This window comes from Patella vulgata, chromosome 2, assembly GCF_932274485.2.
Source record: "Patella vulgata chromosome 2, xgPatVulg1.2, whole genome shotgun sequence".
Lineage (NCBI taxonomy): Eukaryota > Metazoa > Mollusca > Gastropoda > Patellidae > Patella > Patella vulgata.
Window position 1 is genome coordinate 91,482,106 of NC_065880.2, and position 16,135 is coordinate 91,498,240.

The following is a 16,135-nucleotide window of genomic DNA, read 5'->3' on the forward strand; positions in this document are numbered from 1 at the left end:
TTTGACAAGATGTGTGCACTGATTGTAACCACTGTACTGGTTGTTCAAAGCTAAGTCTTGCTTCACCAGTTTTAGATTAAATCATTATATGACTGCACTGTTCTAATCTGTTTAAGATAGGACCTATCCGATGATATCGAGAGTTGATTATGGGCTTGATAAGTTAATTAATGCCTAATTAATAATTTAGATAACATTTAGCTCTTGCATAATGCATGTTATATATTTCACTAGGTATATCACGTGACTATCGTTAAAATATCAAATTTCTCACGGCTTAATACACCTAGATATGTACTCAGATTAATTATTTAACATTTAATTAAGAATACAAAAGGTGTTGAGTAATTAACAGACTAATTAATTAATCAACATGGCTCTATAAACTAAAAAGTGATAAACCCAACACTAGGTTGGGATGGCCTAGTGGTTTAGAGTGTCACGTTTTGACCTCTAGCTGACCGGTCACCTCTGGCTTGCATTTGTGGTTTCGACGCCTTCTCAACCTCGTGGGTTTATTCCGGGTACTCCGGTTTCCTCCCACAGGAAAGGCGCGTGCGCTAAGATAATGAAAAACAAAAAAAAATAAAAGACAACTTCGGTGGAAGCTGACGTTAAACACTAAGAACAACAACAACAAATTATCTAATCTAGACAGACCCTTTTTAAACTACACAACAGTAGAAACCAAATGTTTTTTTTATAATTCTTAATGAATTTGATCAGTTTTCCAACAGTGGCTTGAAACTGGGCATACAGTGTGCTATGAGGGAAATTTTGCCCGGACAGCGGCACTACGGCCTACTCTTATATCGAATTCCAACTGTCAAGGGATCTTTTACGTGCACAGGGGACCTCGGTTTTTCGTCCCATCCGAACGACTAGACAGCTGTCCTTGTCAGGCCCTCCTGCATCACTGACAAGGGGGGACCACGCCGGAAAATTTGGATGAACTTTCTCGACCAATGCAGGGATCGAACACCCGACCTACAGGCTAGCGAGCTGGTTTGAAACTAAACAGTAAAAACAGAAACTCCTGCTAAAACAAACCAACTAAATAATACTTGAGTTTTAGTGAGTATAGATCAATGAAATTTCAATTGATCATATTTTTTTAAATTCTGAACGGAATTAAACGATTAGTTGACTGATATTCCTATGAGAGCTTCATCTTTCACGATATTGCAGTCGGCAAGGAATTCCCATAGCTATAAATGATGCATCGAGCCTTTATTGGGTTCCACAGTAGCTAACGACGAATTTCTGGATTTCATCCTGGTGTTGAAGACCCCTTGATAGTTGGAAATTAAAATAATAGACAGCAGTACCACTGTCTGGGCAAAATGTCCCTCATATCATTTCACTTTAAACTATTGCCAGCCGGTGAATTTTTTGTTAAATGTTTTTTTTTGTCTTGCATGTCTTAAGCCCGGCTCAGATCGACCTTGCGACGCGACACAACTGTCGGCGACTATCGTAAATTGCACTCAGATCGAATTCAGCAATGATCGCCGACCAGTTGCTATCGGTCGTACGATTGAACGCGAGCGCGCTCACATCGACACCGATACACCGACTTGTGGCGTCCTCACGAATAGATCATGTGACTCGTTCAAAATGGCGCCACACAGAATGCAGGTACGCGCACACAAATTTTCCTCATAAAAATACAAAATATGCCTAAAATGTTACTATAAGCGGGATTCGAACCCAACCACGCAGTAACGCGACGAGCTTTCGTGTTTTAATCGTTTAAGTTGCGTTTTTAACTGCTTCTACCAGATCTATTGAGCTCTTTAGCCATTTCATCTATTGCCTTTCTTTTTTTGTCCCTATCGGAGTACTCTTTTGATGATATTTTATAGAGGCATGGTCTCTCTTCCCACATAACAATCAGGCTTTCTTCTTCTTCGGTCTTCCATGAGGTCGCCATGTTGATTTTTCATTCGCCGCTCTGATTGGCTAGAATTATAGCGCAGTCGGCAACCGATCGTAGAAACGCACACATCGACGATGACGAGTCGGCGACTGGTTCCGTCACGTCGTAGAAGTAGAACATGTTCAACTCCTGCGACTCAGTCGCCGTTCGTGAAAAACTGTCGCACGACGGTCGTAGCTAGACTCAGATCGACTAGAATCGGCGACGGAAATTGTGCGACGATCGGCGGCAGTCGCCGGAAAACCAGTCGGCGACCAGTTGAGTCGCGTCGTAAGGTCGATCTGAGCCCCCCTTTATAATCTTATTCATGTATTTATCACTGAAATATATCATTCTGTTGCAAGCAAGGGGGGTGGATGGCCAAATGGTTAGCGCGTTATATCATAAGGTTTGTTATTAAGTCAACTGGCGTGGTTTCGATTCCCCGGTTGTACGTGACAAGCAATAGGGTCGCCCGTCCAACCTCGTGGGGTTTTTTTCCGGGCCAAATGGCTAGCGCATGCGCGTTGTATCATAAGGTCTGCCATTGGGTCAACTGGCGTGGTTTCTATTCCCTGGCTGTACGTGACAAGGAGTAGGGTTGCCTTAAAAGCTCGTGGGTTTTCCCCGGGTACTCCAGTTTCTGCTAAGGACCCCCTGTGCGCAAGTGAATTATTGAAATAAAACTGAACCATATGTTAGTCCCGAAATGACCTAGTTTGTGTCGAGTGGACGTTAAACCACATTTATCTCTCATTCTGCATATTTCATCCAAGGTCAAGAGGTGTAAACTGGGTTTAGAGCACGTGATTGTTGCCGAGGATTGTGGGTTAGGGTTAGTGTTAGGCGTAGGGTTAGGTCTTGGTTAGTGTTAGCTCTAGCCCTGTTTACATCTCGTGACCTTGAGGAAATTATGCGTTTGACCTTGTCAAATAAATCTAACCCATTATATACACACAGAGATCTATGTAGGCTACTTCATTCCTCGAGAATAGATCTCTGTCCTAAATGGCCACCAAATTGTAAAATGAGAAAACTGTTTTGTTATGCGGTTCTACTCAGTTTCACACCTGTAGAAGACCGTTTCACACCTGTAGAAGACTGGTAAATAAATAAAAGACAAAATAAATATGGTCATTAAAATTTATACTTTTTTCACTTCAGCAACTGTTGCATATAGGCCTACACGTTGGTGAAGTTTTTTAAGTATGGGTCACTGCTTCAAATTCAAATGAATAAAAAATACTTTAGATTTTAAAACTGCACATCTATTGAAAAGTATAATATTACTGAAGATCACATTTGTATTGTAAGTTTTCAGTGTTTTTCATGTCCGCTGTGTTTCGAAAATTTGACAGAAACGCATGTTTTTGTAATTTAGTCATAACTCCCTTAATACACTGTCTATTTGTATAATTCAACTAACAAAATTTATTAAAGGACGTGTTTTATCAGCATGCATTTATATCCTTTCCAAAGCAAGTTACAGAAAATATATTAATTTGAGTTTCAAAATACAATTTATAGAAGTAAGAGAGCACAACGCAATAAAATGGCTATTTTTGGGACATATTTATTGCTGTAACCCAACAACGAACATATATAATGACTTGGAATTTGGTGTTGATTAGGAGAAGACGTTATTACAAATATTGAATATAAGAAATGGACTGTATAATTCTGGAAGTTGTTTCCAAACTGTATATAACATCAAAAGATTGAAAACTGGACAAATACATGTACTGTGTTTTACCCGTTTTTCAATTTTATTATGGAAGCCGAATAAATACTCAACAAAATTCGTGGATGTATACTTAGTGTTTTTGGTTAAAATCGTCGATTTAGGACTTAAAATGTCGGTTAACTAGCTTAGTGTCTGTTCTCTAGCGGAGCTTACTGTAGACAGACAGCCCAAGTTTAGTATGATGCTGACTGACTGACCAGGAGGTTTCGGGTTTGATTCTCGTGTTTGCCAAGAAAGCCCTGAAGGAATTTCTAGCGTGGTTTCAATTTGTCAGGAATGACCAAAACCCAGCTTAACCGGTGCGGGGCCCCTGACGCGACGAAAAAGATTATTTCATATTCTTTTGAATGACACGCATGCGTAACACACAATTAAACGGTCTGTAATACAAGAATAATGACAGAGAAGGTTGAGGGATGGCAGTCTCACCCAGTCTCCGCCCATCGCGCCACTAGAAGCATAGACAGATCACGAGTGGAACTTCACGGGGAGGTTGAGGGATACCTCAGTCTCCGCCCATCGCACCGCTTGATCGATTACCGTGAAACTTTCATCTGGAATTTGATTTTTTTTTCTATTTTTGCCATGAACCGCCCCACCCCCTTCCCCAAAACCACAGGGCCCTGGGCCTGGGTCCCTCAGGCCTATGACTAAGCTGGGCTTTGGGAATGGCAATAGTTTTGTTTTTTTGGGACCAGGAGGAACTGGTTGCTAACCACTACACTTGTCTCGTTGTTGTTCTTCTTGTACTTGCCTCTGAAAATAAAACCATCAATGACCCCATGCCAGTGATTTCAAAGAACTTCCGATGCTTATGTCTGGCCCTTGGGTCCATTCTCTTGATTTGATTTGACTTTCCTTTTTTTTATGTTTAAATGTAAAATAAAAGCAATGCTATCTAAATGTATATTTTATATCCCCATGACATTTTACTAAATTTGTTAATCAGTCTAGAGAAGAAGAATAAAATTGCGTAGTTTATAAAGTTTAAATGTCAGTAAACATTACTCAACTGCATCAGGAGAATACAAGCTGTCATCATTTTTTCTGTTAGGGTGGCTAAATCGTTAAAGATACATTATGGGAGATTAGATAAAGAGATGACAGTTCTCACTATAATAGTTAATGTATATTTAATATCCACTTGACATTTTACTAAATTTGTTAATCGGTCCAGAGAAGAAGAATAAAATTGCGTAGTTTATAAAGTTTAAATGTCAGTAAACATTACTCAACTGCATCAGGAGAATACAAGCTGTCATCATTATTTCTGTTAGGGTGGCTAAATCGTTAAAGATACATTATGGGAGATTAGATAAAGAGATGTCAGTTCTCACTATAATAGTTAAAAACTAGATAATGTAAATTCAATTTGCTGAATATTTCATTCTCATTGATCCACTATGAACCGAGAATTAAGCGATTGAAATTTCGGCCTAGCCTCGATCATCATCACTAAAGTCTGTACTATAAAAAACATAGTCTCGATCATCCATTTCATGATTAAATAATGAATGGAAGTCGAGCAGCAAATGGGATTATAATTCAGTAAATACTGCAGGCTAGCGATGCCATCGAGAGTTGATTATGGTCTGGATAAGTTAATTAATGTCTAATTAATAATTTAGATAACATTTCATGGCTAAAGAAAGACCTGCAATTGGCAGATTTAGCTTTTGCATAATGTATGTTTAATAGAGACTTAATCTTAGATATAGGAATCCCTTGCAATAATGATACACCAACATCAAAGGCTGATGTAACATCTGTATTTTAAAGCAAGTTATAACCCAATCTTACTGTACTCAAAGCCACTGATCGTCATCTGACTGATTGTTAATCTCTTGCAAACTGTTAGCAGGTGCGCGCTGTATCATAAGGTCTGTCATTGAGTCAACTGGTGTGGTTTCGATTCCTCGGTGACAAGGATTAGGGTCGCCTGTTCAACCTCGTGGGTTTTCTCTGGGTCCTCCGGCTTCCTCCCACTGCTAAAGACCCCTACTCGCAAGCGAATTATTGAAATAAAATGTTAGTCCCGAAATGACCTGGTTTGTGTCGAGTGGACGTTACCCCCCCCCCCCCTCTCTCCCTCTCTCTCTCTCTAGTTATGGCCCATGTTTTACTCTGTCGAACCCTGTGAACGTACGAACGATCTGTATGCTAGAGGACACGAAAACGTAAACGAAGATATGTTCGTTTTGGTGTTCGTTTTCGTACCGATGCGAAAGGTCCCTAATTTTTGTAAATTACTTCCAGAATTAAACCCTTGTTTCAGTTTGTAGAACCTGATCTATGTGAAATTAACTTGTAAATGCCCCCCCCCCCCCCATTACCGACAAAAATTTAAATATGCGACAACCCTGTTGACGATTGAACTGTTGTTGTGGGCGTACGTTTCTTTGCCTGGTAACCTATCTTCTCTTTTACTTTTGATTTTCTACTTTCTACCCCAGATATCCCCCATAATGTAGGGAAGAATCAGTTTAGAAATAAAATGAAATGAAATGGGGTTTAGCGTCCTACTGTTCTGCTCCGACTGGGCTAATGAAGACGGGCATACACCATACAGTGTGCTATGAGAGAAATTTTGCCCGGACAGCGGCACTACAGCCTACTCCTTATATCGAATTCCAACTTGCCAAGGGATATTTTACGTCCACGCCAATGTATATACGGAACCTCGGTTTTTCGTCCCATTCGAACGACTAGATCGCTGTTCTTGTCAGGCCCTCTGTCCTGCATCACTGACAAGGGGAAACCACTAAAAATCAGTATAGGTCAAAAGTCAAAATGAATTCCGCCAGTATGGTCGACTCCTCGTCTGCGTTATTTATTCTGAGACGTATTTTCTAGAGACATTTATTTCCGGTTTCATTGACCTTTAAAATATGTCAGTTCTTGTGATTTGTGTGATCAATACTATTGAGAATCGTGAGAACATGCAGTTGTCTTTGATCTTCTGTGTGGGTGTTAAAGACGAGGAAATGATGTTCCTTATAATAATCGTCTCTTGGATCAATACCGTTCTCACAGTAGAGTTCCAAATAAAAATATATCGCTTAATGGATCAATCACGTTCTCTCAAAAGCCCCGGGGGATCTAAATAATGATAGTTAGTTTCAATTAAATGAAATGACATGGGTTTTAAAGTAGCTAAGTCTTTAACTCAATATCATCCAAAGTCTCCGGCATTGACAACACGAATAATTTGTCAATTTAAATCAACACGGATGTTGTTATCTTACCGGGATAAGACGGCTTTTGATATCTAATATTTAAGACAAAATAAACATTTTACCATTGGTACACGAATCGTGCACCACAATGCGTTTCAGCGCTATTTGTAACAAGGGACTAGACATATTCCACAAGTCATGTCAAACGGTGACGCGATATTCTTATCTGGAGAACATGCACAATAAATACTATCGGTGAAGACTGGAATAACCAGACGCTAGAGACGGCCATTCGATTGAGACTTCAGGTGTATTTCGCCAAACATAGCTGATTTGAAATTAGAGTAAAACGGTAACGATTGAATGTAAATCAGGTTATATACATTCATATTACATTATTATATGCGTTGCAACCCATTTGTGTCAATTTCTAGGTCCCTAGTTTTAGCGATTTAGCGTCCTACTATTCTGCTGCTCTTACTGGGCTAATGAAGACGAGGATACACCATGTAGTGTCCTAATAGGGACATTTTGCCCGGACAGCGGCGATACGGCCCACTATTAAACTAAATTCCAGTTGTCAAGGTTTCCTTTTGCGTACACGCCAATGTGTACACGAAACCTTGTTTTTGTCCCATCCGAACGACTAGACAGCTGACCTTGTCAGGCACCCCAAGTTGCAGGACGGAGGGCCTGACAAGAACAGCTGTCTAGTCCTTCGGATGGGACAAAACACCGAGGTCCCCGTGTATACATTCGCACGTAAAATATCCCTTGGCAGTTGGAATTCGATATAAGAGTAGGCGATAGTGCGGCTGCCCGGGCAAAATTTCCCTCATAACACACTGTATGGCGTATGCCCGTCTTAGCCCAGTTCGGAGTAGACCAGTAGGACGTTAAACACCATTTCATTTCATTTCATTTCATTTCAATTGAGTTCACGATCTGATACGTGCGGATACGTTCAGATACGTTTCGGTACGATCAACACGATTGCTACGACTGACCTTAATATATGATAAGACCTGATAGGATCACAACGATTAATCCACGATTAAAACAACGATTTCAATCGTAGCCCGAATCGTGATAGTGTGAACTGAACATAAGCATACGCTATACAGTGTGCTATGAGGACAACTGTGCCCGGATAGTGGCACTACGGCCTACTTTTACGTGCACGCCAATGTGTACAAGGGACCTCGGTTTTTCGTCCCATCCGAATGACTAGACAGCTCTCCTTGTCAGGCCCTGCTGCATCACTGACAAGGGGGAACCACTCCGGAAAATCTGGATGAACTTTCTCGACCAATGGAGGGATCGAACACGCGACCTCCAGGCTAGCGAGCCAGCTTCTTACCCACCTAGCCACCGTGACCCCACGTGAACTCAATAGGGACCACCCTAATGCATCGCATGATAGCGGGCAATCTGTTTCACAGAGAATTACGAGTCTTCTCTAATTGTAGCGACCTAGCGAATATTCACTGCTGATCAGTGTGGATAGTGGGAACTTGGCATTAAGCGGCATTTAGTAACTGTATAAGATTTACACATGGAATACAAATTACTTGAAGAGTTTATTTCTGGCGAAGTTTCAACGGGGAGTTCTATCGTTTGTATCAAACAAAGAATGACTTATTTTCTTCATTGTGTCAACTCCAGTCACTGGGCAAAAAGGTTTAGGCTATCTTCTCCTAGAAAATGGTCTTTCTTTCATTACGTGATGGCCGCTTTCTTTATTTGTACAAGGCTTTTTATTAAATGTCCACACTGAATCACAAATACAGAAGTATCTCTCAAGATATTTCCCAGGATGATGTGATTCACAATACTTCGATTGAATGATAAATGTAGAAGTAGCTCTTAAGATTTATTTTGGGGCATGATATGGTTTCCATCACTTTAACTGAAAGGTCCCCTTGACGTCTATTAAATCAGGTTGAAATATCTTCTTCTAATGAGAATGAAAAGTGATGGCCTGATCGACATTTTCTTGGGCGAGGAAACTAGGAAAATACAAGGCGATCTTAGTTACAGGTTAAATTAGTTCTCTTCCTTCAAGAAATAAGAGAGAGGTGAGGTTTAAAATCCACTCGACACAAGCTAGGTCATTTGGGGACTAACATATGGTTCAATTTTATTTCAATATTTCGCTTGCGCATAGGGTTCTTTAGTAGTGGGGGAAAACCGGAGAACCCGAAGACAACCCACGAGGTTGGACAGGCTACCCTACTCCTTGTCACGTACAACTAGGGAGTCGAAACTACTCCAGTTGACCCAATGACAGACCTTATGATACAGCGGGTACGTGCTAACCATTCGGCCACCCAACCCCCCTGTTTATTTGAAGCAGTGTACGTCCGGCTTAAAGATGCATTAAGTACATTTAGCTCAATCTGATTCAAATACAGTTCTATATTTCGTTTCGGTTTTTTTTATATTTTCGATGGCCCCTTCTATCGGTTGTAGTGGAAGGTCGTGTCAGGGATCATAGAGCGGCTTTTGACCTATGACGTCAGACATTGATTAACCATGTCAGTGTTGATGTTTCTAGCAGGATACCCACAGTTCCGTGCATCGCACGCCAAGAACTTGCTGCAACAGACCGTTTCATTGGTTAATCCCTCACATCAACAAGAACGCGGATTAAATAACAACTCTTCCAGATCCTACTGTAGTAAAGAAAAGTAAAACGAAATATTGAACTATAAAAAACGAAACGGAATAAGATCTGTATTTTAATCAGATTGGATTTAGATAAAGAGCTGACAGACCTCACTTTAATAGTTTGAAAATAGATAATGAAAAAGGAAAATTTCAATCACATTATTTCATTCTGAGCGAAGTTTAGAATGTTTGAAGAATAGCGTAGTCTCGATTATCAATGTCAGGCAAAGAGGTGAAGGAATCCCAAACTCAAACGACTCGAAATTTAAAATTTTTTAACACGAGGGAGTTGGATGGCCGAATGGTTAGCACATGCGCGCTGTATCATAAGGTCTGTCAATGAGTCAACTGGCGTGGTTTCGATTCCCGGTTGTACGTGACAAGGAGTAGGGTCGCCTGTCCAACCTCGTGGGTTTTCTCGGGGTTCTCCGGTTCCTGCCACTTCTAGGGGTTAGGGTTAGGGTTAGTCCCGAAATGACCTAGTTTGTGTCGAGTGGACGTTAAACCACATTTCTCTCTCTCTCTTTAACACTAACTGGGATAATAAAGACGGGTTTAACCCATGCAGTGGGTGGACAATTTTGCCGGGGAAACGGTTCTGTGGCCTACTCTTATTTCGAATTTCAAATGCCATGTGTTCTTTTACACACAGGCCAAAGTGTAAGCAGGAGCTCGACCGTTTCTCCCATCCGAACGACGAGACATTGTTCCCTGCTAGGCCTTCATCCTGCACCACTGACAAGTGGCAGTGCACGTGAAAAATCTCTTGGCGGTTGAAAAGCGAAATAAAGGTAGGCCGTGGCACTGTATCCACGCGTAAAATTCCACACTGAGTAGTAGTGAATATTCGCTAGGCCGCTACAATCACAGACAAGGATGACATCCATGCGATGCGCCACAAATATTAACTTTTTTCCTCCGACAAATTAAATTCTAAAACATTTTGTTTTATGTATTAGAAAAATAAATGAAGCCATTTGAAGTATTTGTAGGTAAACAATATTTCCTATTTAGTGTAAATGGGTATTAAAATGAGTAAAAGGTACCATTCTGCCCGAACCAGTCACGTCTTATGTAATCCATGCACGCGCCATTGAGCCAATCATTGATGCCGCGTGATGTGACTTCACGTGTTGAAGGTAGTCATCTTTTACAGAGATATTAGAAGACTTTCGAAATCCTCTGTGAAACAGATTGGTAAAATCTTTTAAAGAACGATACATGGCGTATTACTCGCCTTCACTGACCCGATTAAAGATACATTATGTAAGATTTAGATAAAGAGTTGGCCATTCTTGTTATTATAGCTAAAAAATAGATAATGTAAAATGAAAATATTGAAAATTTCATTTAAATTACTTCATTCTGAGTCAAGTTATCACTGTTTGTAGTTTTGACAAGATGTGTGCATTGTGGGTAACCAGGGCACTGGTATATTCGAGACTTAGCCTAGCTTTCCCATTTTTAACTTAAATTTTTAAATGGCGAACCGTTTTGATCTAGTTAAAATGTCGAGTATCCAATGCCATCGAGAGTTGATTATGGTCTTGTTTTGTTAATAATTGTCTAATTAATAGTTAATATAACATTTCATGTCTAAAGAAAGACCGGCAAATAGGCAGATTTAGCTCTTGTATAATGTATAATATATGTTTAATATGAAATAAAATTGGGTTTAATGTGCTACTGTTCTGTTCCAGCGTGCTACGGCCTACCCTTATAACGAATTCCAACTGCCAAGGAGTCTTGCACGTGTACGCCAATGTGTAACCGGGACCTCGTTTTTTTTTGTACCATCCGAGCCATTATACGTTGTCCTTTGTCAGGCTCTCGGTCCTGCACCACTGACAAGAGGGAAGCCACGCCGGAAAATCCAGATGAACCTTCTCAACCATCACCAGGATAGAACGCGGCTGGACCTCCAGGTTAGCGAATCAACGTTTTACTCACTGGGCTACTCGTCAGCTCATCAAACAATATTACCGGACCCAGAGAAAACCCACACGGTTGGCCAGGCGAACCTTCGTATTGTCACATACAAGTTTGGCTCAATGATATTTCGTATGACTTAAAGCGCATGCGTTATACCACTCAGTCCCCGCCCCCAGTACTATGAAAAGCTGGTTAATGACGAGAAATTAATCTGACCTGTATAGAGTCATTGCCGCTTTAATAAAAGATATGTTTATCGGTGAAATCCCCCCCCCCCCAGCCCTCCGACTTACAATTAAACATACATAATGCAAGAGCTAAATCTGCCTATTGCAGGTCTTTCTTTGGGCCTAAAATGTTATCTAAATTATTAATTAGATATTAATTAACTTATCCAAACCATAATCAACTCTCGATGTCATCGTTAGTCTGAGATATTTACTGGATTTGAACCCGATTTGCTGCTCAACGCTCGTTGATGATTTAATCCAAAAATGGATAGTCGAGACTATGTTTTTTATCGTACCGACTTCAGTAATGATGATCGGGGCTATGCATAAAATTGAAAAGGTAATATCACGGTTCAGAGTGGACCAATTTGACAGAAATCTTCAGCAAATTCCCTTTACACCATCTAGTTTTTAACTATTATAGCGAGACCTGTCAACTCTTTATCTAATCGCCCATTATGCCCCTTTAATTAAGAGTGCGAATAAACAAATTAGCATAATAATACACAACACTTATATACTGGACACAGGACTATTATTCATCTCTCTCTCTCACTCACTCTCTCTCTCTCTCTGACCCACTTCAGACTACTAGAACACGCACCAAGGGAGTTAATTTTGTGATTAGTATTTTTGTCATCGGTTTAAACGACAAGCCAGACAGAGATTGTTATAACGGTGCCGATTCTACAAGGTCCGCCGTATTCTGAATGAGATTGGTTAATCCCGACTAAACCTAATAACATCCTAGTAAATAAGTCAATATCACGGAAGTCTCTCTCTCTCTCTCTCTCTCTATCTCTCTCTCTCTCTGAGATGATCAGATGATAATAATCTATAGACTATAATAGAGGTAAACCTGTAGGGATCCTCTATAAAATACTAATGTGATTTTATAATGAGAAAATAAATGAGCCTAGAAATAGCGGATATTAGATAAAATAAAAGTCGCTGTTAAATATAATGATTATAGTCATATTTCTTCATCTTCCATCAAGGTATACTTGCACAGTTGGTGTAAGAACGTTGGAGCTAAACCAGGCTAATTCTGATATCGTAACAACGGTAGCAATGACAATCGAGGGTATACACTGTTCTTCAATCGACCATAACTCCGCTCGGAGTATGCTCACTAGTCCGCGGGTTCATTAGTCCGCGGGTTAATTAGGGTTCATTAGTCCAACAATATCTATTATTAGGGTTAAGGTTGGGTAAGGGTTCATTAGTCCACCAATATCTATTATTAAGGTTAAGGTTGGGTAAGGGTTCATTAGTCCACCAATATCTATTATTAGGGTTAAGGTTGGGTTAGAGCCAGGGTTCATTAGTTCACCAATATCTATTATTAGGGTTAGTGTAGGGTTAGGTTTAAGAATTTGGGGGAGAGGTTAAGTCTCCACATTACATAAGCACTGACCTAGGATGATGAAAAATTAGTTCGTGATATTTCCTAGTTTTATTAAAAATACATACAATACATTAGATTTATACACAATGGCGATTTCACTGTTTTTTGGTGTTGGTGGCGCTGATGGTCTTCCTAGGAAGGTGCTTCTGGTATTCTGGTATTATTGTTTCTGAAGAAAAAAGGAAAAAAATGGAGGCTCTCGGGAGAGAGCCACATTAGTGTGTTTCCTACTACGGGTTGGAATTTCTAAAAAATCATGTTTGTTCCACATCACCGGGTTAGGGCTAGGGATTCTTATATCTAGTTGATTTTATTTACTAACGGTTAGGGATAGGATTTGATATATGGTTTGTTTTGGGTTAGGGTGGAGACTGGTCTTATTTAATCTAATTTACTGTGCACTAGGGTGTCGTTCAGATTTTTATTTTTAGAATATGCAATTATAAGTTTCTGTGTGAATATTTTCGGGTGATTTTCTTGGAGATCAGTATAGTGTTTTATGGTGATTTTGGATGCACTTGCTGCTGTTGCGCTAAATGGAACTACAAAAGGGGCTATTGCGCTAGCCGTATGAATATTCAAACCTGGGGGGGGGGGGGCTGTTGTTTTCAATTTGTCAATCCAGAATTTTTCTCTTGTTAGCCTAAACGTTTTAATTTCTTCTGTAGTTTCAAAGTCGCTCTTGGTCTTTTCTATTGGCGTGACAATGAGATCAGAAATGTCATGATTTGGTTGGATGAAGTGAATTGAGACCGGTTTGTCTTTGTGGGTGACTATGTTTGACCGGTGACCGTTAATTCTTTCCCGAAGTGCATTTTCGGTCTCCCCTACGTATTGTTTGTCACATCGTCTACATGAAATTAGATAAATTATGTTTGAACTATAATGCATGAAAGTTGGTCTAATATTGGGAATTGTGTGCCGGATGTTTTATTATGAAAATCGTCGGATATGTTTATAATTTTGCATGTTTGACATCTTGGGCGGCCACAAGGCTTGGTTTTAACTGCTGATTGCATATTATTTATTTCTTTGGCGGCAAGTTCAGCTGAGTGTTGTTTTTTACATGTCGGAGGTAACGTTTGGAATACCCCCTTTCTCTTAGTTTGCTAAATACCAGCATAAATGCTGACTCAATGTCGGTCGTCTGAGTATATATCCTATGAAAACGGAGAATCTGAAAGTTTATGATGCCAGAGAACGTATGTTTTGTACGAATATAAGGAGCGGTCAAGTAATGTAAAAAGGTCATTTTCGCGGAAAAAATCGTCAAAATTAACCTTTTTGAAAATGAAAGTGAAAATCGCTGTACAGAATGTTGGTTAGTGACGAACAAGTCTCCCATCATGTGAATCGTGATACAGTGAAGTAAATAAGTATAAGTAATCCAGTAAAGTCGCCACCTCTGTTGGGGCCGCATTTGCCCCGGTCGCAGGCAGCAGCCGACACTGTCTATAGGGCGTTTGACAGCAGAAGATGGCGATGTCTTTTGGGGCCGCATTTGGCCTGGGTCGTAGGCAGTTGTCGACACTGTCTATAGGGCCTTTGGCAGCAGAAGATGGCGATGTCTTTTGGGGCCGCATTTGGCCTGGGTCGTAGGCAGTTGTCGACACTGTCTATAGGGCCTTTGGCAGCAGAAGATGGCGATGTGTTTTGATTGGTATAAGAACACGCGGCAGTTAGCAGGATAATAAGGGTTAATATATGATCTTGGAACCGCCTGTGTTTAAAAAGACATCACTCGGGGATACATTTAATGACATATGATGAGACGAACTAGAGAAAAGGAAGACAGTAATTGTTTCCTGATTGACTTCCTTCTTCCTTCAACAACAACATAGATAATTCTAGTTGGACTCAGCGGTTTACGGCCAGCTTCATTAGACTGTTACATTGAGAGAGAGAGAGAGAGAGAGAGAGAGAGAGAGAGTTTAACGTCCACTCGACACAATACTAGTTCAATTCCTGACTAACATATTGTTCAGTTTTATTTTATTAGTTCGCTTGCGCGTGGGGGGGGGGGGGGGTACGTAGCAGTGAAAGGAAACCGGACAACCCAGAGAAAACCCACGAGGTTGTACAGGCGACCCTACTCCTTGTCACGTACAGGAGGGGATTCGGAACCTTACCACGCCTTGACTCAATGACTTAACGCGCACGTGTTAAACCATCCGGCCCCAGCCCCCCCCCCCGGTCGACAAAGCATTGTCCACAAGAGAAGAAAGGAAATGGGGTTTAACTCTAATAATTATATTATAGTAATTATGAAAATTAGCATGGACTATTACTTTCGTTTTCTAATTTCATGCAGAAGAGAGCAATTTCATGCAGAAGTGACTGATTTATGAGATTATTAGTAAAACGACTGTCGCCAAGGGAATATAGCTTTATCTATCATTCAGATATGATTTAGTAGTAATTGTCCACTCTACATAAGTAGAATAGTAATTATTAATAAGATTACCGCCAAGGGAATATAGCTTTAACTAATGATCCGATATTAATTGTCCAGATCTTTCGCAGTCGGTGCTCCGAAGTTATTAAATATCAAACGAAACTAAAAGCGCAAATTCTATTAAAGGTTTTAAAAAGTATCTCAAAACCGAACTTTTTAATCAAATATACAACTGATTGAATACAGTTCTTCTAGCTGTGTTTATGTCAGACTTTTGCCATGTGTACTAAATAATGTTCTCTGTTTTTGTTTATGTCTTTTTTCATGGATTGTCGGCGCTTTATAAATTAATTATTATTATTATTTTATCACCGGCAAGGCTCTTCAGATATAACAAGGCTAGAATGGATCTTTCATATTGGAAACTTAGAATAATATACATATAGGACCTATAATACTGCTATGACAAAGTACAATCATTTATATTTATATGGTTAAATCTATTTTACAGAACCCGTAGCTTTGCTGTAATTATGATTAAAATAAAATGATTAGCCAGAGATTTAACCACATAAGTCATAGTTTCAGTACATTGTGTCGTACACATGACAGGATATGCTTACTCTATCTCAAACAAGTCTCCTTTACATATTCGACATAAT